The sequence below is a fragment of the Cervus canadensis genome, chromosome X (genome assembly GCF_019320065.1).
Source record: "Cervus canadensis isolate Bull #8, Minnesota chromosome X, ASM1932006v1, whole genome shotgun sequence".
Classification (NCBI taxonomy): domain Eukaryota; kingdom Metazoa; phylum Chordata; class Mammalia; order Artiodactyla; family Cervidae; genus Cervus; species Cervus canadensis.
The window spans coordinates 68,417,437-68,423,436 of NC_057419.1; the positions used below are offsets into that span (position 1 = coordinate 68,417,437).

At 36.5% G+C, this 6,000-nt stretch overlaps 1 protein-coding gene across 9 annotated transcripts in view; it reads left to right on the forward strand.

Annotated features, from left to right (window-relative positions):
* The window catches only part of DMD (dystrophin), a 2,532,480-nt gene that overhangs the window by 1,858,261 nt on the left and 668,219 nt on the right, over positions 1-6,000 (forward strand). The gene's annotated exons all lie outside the window — the stretch shown is intronic.

Genomic DNA, 6,000 nt, shown 5'->3' on the forward strand with positions numbered 1-6,000 from the left:
GAAAAAATGGCTTCCATATTGTTTATCTCAAGAATAAAAATAGTTGGATTTACCTGACATATTCTCCCTTCAATTATGACAGGAGAATAAACTTTGTAATGATAGACTTCATCCTCCCCCCCCACCCAAACTGATTTAATCTCTGTTCAGCTCTAGGATTATTTTGAAACCTTCCAACTAGAAATAAGAAAATGAAAGCCAGGGGGAAGGGTTGGGTCAAAAAGAGCATAGATAAATCTCTACTTAAGACGGTGGAGAGAAGAGAATAATTTACACTTAACTCCTTCATGTTTTTTCCCTGTAAACCTGAGGGAAAACAATCTGTAGCAACTCTGTGGAGACTAAGCTTTTCTGTCATGTCATATTATATGAAAATCATAAAAAGCTGCCACTTTTAGAGCCATAAATGCCCTTTGAGAAATTTGACATAAAAATCAAACTGCCACTTTACCACACTTACCCATGTTCGATTTTTTTTTTAGTTATATAATAGGTGTTAGGCACTAGAAGGAGACAGTTATTGGGGGCAGATAATAGCAGCTGGAAAGAATGCAAGCAGGCAAGAAGCTATATATAAGGAGATTTTACAGTAAAATTGTCCTGTAAATCAAAAGGAGGATGCATTTTATTTTTAGCATTAGGAAACTTTTTAGATGAGAACTGTGCAGCCATTTCAAGGTGTGAATTCTAATCAAATCCAATTATGAAGTAACCACATCAATGACTTAAAGTTCCTTCATACTCCTTAAAGTTGATTATAATGATTAGAAATGTAGTGTTGACTGGTTTGTCAGAGCATTAAAGCCTTTGAGGTCTTGCCCTGCCTTCTCAGTGAAATTTGTTTTGATAGCTCCAATCTGTATTGGTCTTTTTAATCAGTGATTGACTATAATATTATTTTGCCGTTTAAGTATATGTTTTTTGTAAAGCTGCTTCTGTTGTCTTGAACCTCGCTTATAAACATTTATTGTCATTTGACTTTTTATATTCTTTTATTCTAGCCCTTGAAATGAATTTAAATTCCCTTAAAGACAGGCATACTATTCTATTTGCTGTAGCAGCTAAGGGCATACGTGGTGTTTTATAAATATTGTTGATTTACTTTATCTTCATGGATGACTAGTTTTATTTAGCATTTGGAATATAACAATCTGTTATAGAGCCATTTGCATATTTATGTTTATTTTATTTTTTAAATGCAGTGTGATTTATGTCTGTTTTTGGTCAGTGATGGATGAAAGACTCCTGGGAATTAAATTTGCCACATCAAGTAAAAACAATTATAGTTTTAGACTCTAAGAATTTTAGGAACTAAAGGACCATATTTTTCCCAATTAATACTGTTCAGATTGTGTTTGGCTGCATGTGACAAAATCCTCTTAACAGTAGCTTATCCAGCTAGGAGGTTTTTTTGTTTGTTTTTTTTTCTTACCAAGCAAGACCTTCAGAATTATGTATTCCAGGGTAAGTCCAACAGCCACAAACTCCTGTGTCCCAACTCTTCCTTGAGTCATCCCAGCCATCCTAAATGTTTGACTTTCACTCCTTCCTGTGATCTCAAGGTGGCCCCCTTGCCACTAATCACTATATCTTTGACTTAACGAGGAAAAGGGGGAAGTGGGGAGAGTAAATGCATGTGCCCAGGTATGTCAGCTCTTACTTAAAAGGAAAGCAAAAGCTTTTCTGACAGCCTCACATAGAAGAGGTCTACTTAGACTACAGCAATGTGTCACATGACTGCTCCTAGCTTTAAGTGATTCTGGGAGGATAGAGTATTTTAAATAAGTAGTTGAGTTTCTTTATTTTCCATTCAGAAGAAAACTGGTGACCTAATCCTAAAACCCTGCCATTCTGAACAAAATTTGGATTTTTTAGTTAAAAAAAAGAATGGATATTTGATCAGCAAGTGTTTATGTCTGATGAAAGTGAAGTGAAAGTGAAAGTAGCTCAGTCCCTTCTGACTTTTTGCAATCCCGTGGACTATAGCCCAATAGGCATAGGCTCCCCTGTCTATGGGTTCTCCAGGCAAGAATACTGGAGTGGATTGCCATTTCCTTCTCCAGGGGACCTTCCTAACCCAGGGATCGAACCTGGGTCTCCTGCATTACAGGCGGATTCTTTTACCACTGAGCCACCAGGAAAGGCCTATGTCTGATAGTATGTTCTTAACTAAAGCATATTTCTCTACTTTAAACTTAGGTGGCTTTTTAAAAAATTAATTAGTTGTGGAATCTTTGATCTTCGTTGTGGCATGCAAGATCTTTAACTGTGGCATATGGGACTAAGGCTCCTGACCAGAGATTAAACCTGGGCCCCCTGCATTGGGAGTATAGACTCTTAGCCACTGGAACACCAAGGAAGTCCCTAGATTTAAAGAGCTTTTAATTAGCTAAAAAAATGATGTAATTTTTCTCTTGTCTTCTTAGTTCTTTCTTGCAGATGGTATGGAGGTGTGAATGAAAGAATAACCCTTGGATGAATGTTTAGTAGTAGATAGCACTTATTTTGCTCTACAACCATGCTGTACAAAGGTCACTGAAAACAATGTAAATTAAGTGAAAAATGGAAATGCATTGTGTTTGTATGTCCTATTCTCAAGGAATAGCTTCCTAACTAACCAAATGTGTTGTCTATAATTCTCTAAATCTGCAGTGTTCAACACACTAATCATATGTGGCTATTTAAATTTCAGTTAATTAAATTTTGAAATCAGTTCTTTAGTTGCACTGGCCACATTTCAAATGCTCAGTAGCCACATGTAACTAGTGACTACCATGTTGGACAGTGCAGATAGAAACATTTCCATCACCTCAGAAAGTACTATTGGACTGCTGTTGCTGCTGCTAAGTCACTTCAGTCGTGTCCAACTCTGTGCGACCCCATAGACGGCAGCCCATCAGGTTCCCCCATCTCTGGGATTCTTCAGGCAAGAATACTGGAGTGGGTTGCCATTTCCTGCTCCAATGCGTGAAACTGAAAGTGAAGTCCCTCAGTCGTGTCCGACTCCCAGCAACCCCATGGACTGCAGCCCACCAGGCTCCTCCATCCATGGGATTTTCCAGGCAAGAGTATTGGAGTGGGTTGCCATTGCCTTCTCCGACTATTGGACAGTGCTGTTCAAAAACACTCAAACACACATGCTCTTTGTTTAACTTTATTTCAGACATCAAGGAAACAAAATTAAAGAAAAATGATTTCATTCACTTGTTTTACTACCTCCGAATGTTTTTAAAATTGGAGGAGAAAGAAGACACTTTCATAACAGCTTTAATAGCCTGACAACTTCTGAAGCAGTCCATTAGCATCAATATACATAGTATTAGGTCATCAGTTTTCATGTTCTGAATAATTAAAACCCACATACACTCATGGAGTTCAAGGAAAAATGCAAACAATTAAAAGATGACCTGTTCTTGCATGATGATCTAACAAGAAAACAAACATTAGGGCCTATTTAATATAAAATTTATTTTAAAAATATCAAGGTTTTCCTCCTGGTCTGCATTGCCCTTTTCATAACATAACTTCTTTACTTGGTCTTGACCTTTCATTGCAAGCCCCAGTGTTCACTTGGCCATCCAGGCTCACTTCATTGCAGCGCTATCCTAGGACACAAGTACATAGACTTTTTTATCTTCTTTCTCAGCCCATGCTCCAGCAAGAACAACCACTCTTGCCTTTCCTAATCAATTGTGATGCTGTTAAAAAAAAAAAAAGATGATGAGTGTTAAAATTTTGACCAGCAAATATACTGTTATTCCTAAGTGAGAGAATATCTCAACATTTTCCCAGCTGTTTTCTGAACACTATATCCATCATATGTTAATAGATAGTCACCATGAAAAAGTCAAATAAGCTGAGAAACGTACATGCACTTTACCTATCATAAAGATCCACAGTGTACATCGCTATAGCAAAGTCACTGATGAGTCCTGCACAATTGTTAATGTCATTTAGGTCAGCATTTTTCTGTCATTTCTCCATGCAAATCATTTGTGTAGAATATCTTGAGGACCACAGTTAAAGAAACTGTTCATTTTTCTTAGTGAAATACGTATATCATTGTGAATCACTTGATTTCTATATATACAATTGTTTTTACCAAATTAATATTTCAAAAGTCTTTCTTCTTGGCACCAAATCTATAATGTATAAAGTTATTAGTAGGATAGAAATTTTGCCTCTCACTATTGTATAACTCCCTGGAGCAGGAAATGACAGCCCATCCCAATACTCTTGCCTGGGAAATCATTTGGTAGCTCAGTGGTAAAGAACCCACCAGCCAAGCAGGAGATGTGGGTTCGGTCCCTGGGTCGGGAAGATCCTCTGAGAAGGAAATGGCAACCCACCTCAGTATTCTTGCCTGGAGAATCCCATGGACAGAGGAGCCTGGTGGACTATAGTCCATGGGGTCACAAAACAGTTGGAATGATTTAGTAACTAAGAAACAACAATAACAATAATTATATACCTACCAGGGAGCTAGGCATTCTCCCGAATAAATATCTGAGGGAAATAAATTAGCACAGTATTCTGTAAAATTAATGTTGTGTATAAAATATATTTATATATTACATATAATTATCTTTAAAATATTATTTATTAAAATATGCAGGAGATTTTAAAGAGAAACACACAATATAAGGCAGTATTTAAAGGCATTAAAATGCCTATATACATTTTAGCATTTTCCCATATAAAATCTACGGAGAAGGCCATGGCAACCCACTCCAGTACTCTTGCCTGGAAACTCCCATGGACAGAGGAGCCTGGTAGGCTGCAGTCCACGGGGTCTCTAAGAGTCGGACACGACTGAGCGACTTCACTTTCACTTTTCACTTTCATGCACTGGAGAAAGAAATGGCAACCCACTCCAGTGTTCTTGCCTGGAGAATTCCGGGGACAGGGGAGCCTGGTGGGCTACTGTCTATGGGGTTGCACAGAGTTGGACATGACTGAAGCGACTTAGCAGCAGCTGCAGTAGCAGCATATAAAATCTAAAAGACAAAAATCACATGCTTTCCACATTTTGTTTGAAATGGAAAGCTTTGTCTCTTTCTTTGAGTGTTCAGTTACAGAAATATGCAATGAGAATGCATAAGAGCCTAATTCTATTTATATTTATTCTCATTCATATAAAGTTAATACTTCATGTTTTCTAAAATATATAATATATTAATAAAGTATAACATTTTGAATATATATAGTTTAGTATGGGTGGGTGGGTCACAATTTTTTAAATGGTAGGTATGCACAAAGTTTAGTGACTACAGTTCCTCAATGTGTCAGATGTCAGTTGTTGCTGGGTCTATTATTAGGTACACTTGGTACTTCTGATTGTATTATTAATTGTCCCCTCAAGAGAAGTTATCATATGATATGAAAGATTAAGCAGACTTAGTTAACATAAAGGCCTCTCTCATTTATTTTCTTTAACTCTTCTTTACTAAATAGAAAACTACTTTTTCAACAGAAAGCAAAGTGGCAGCCTCAGATATTTTCCTAGACTTTGTTTCTTTAAATGTATTTTTTAAACAACCAGAAGGCATGTTCTACCTAATTTCTCTTCTTTCTCTGACCCTTAAAGCTTCGGTTTCAAACTAAAAGTTAATTTGTTTTAAATTGCTTAGAAATATCCTTTATTTGACCAACTTCCAAATGGCATCAGACCTACTTTTAACCTTGTATATTAAACCTCTTATCCAATTGTTAAGACATAAAAAATGTGTCATATCTTTTCCTTCAAAATGAAATAAAGCAGTTGTAATTTTAAGTATTTGGAAAGGTGGGTGAGGGATATTTTTTGATCATTTAGTTATTTTTGGCTTCTCAGTACATACCTACTTACTTCAAACACCTCTAATTATGTGGCAGTTTATTGTACGTGATGATGAAACTCACCGGTATTTTTCCACCTCCCATCGTTTTTTGTTTTTGTTTTTTTAAGGTATAATTCCATGCTAAAGCCCTATTTTAGTTCGCCTTTTTTTTTTTTTTTTT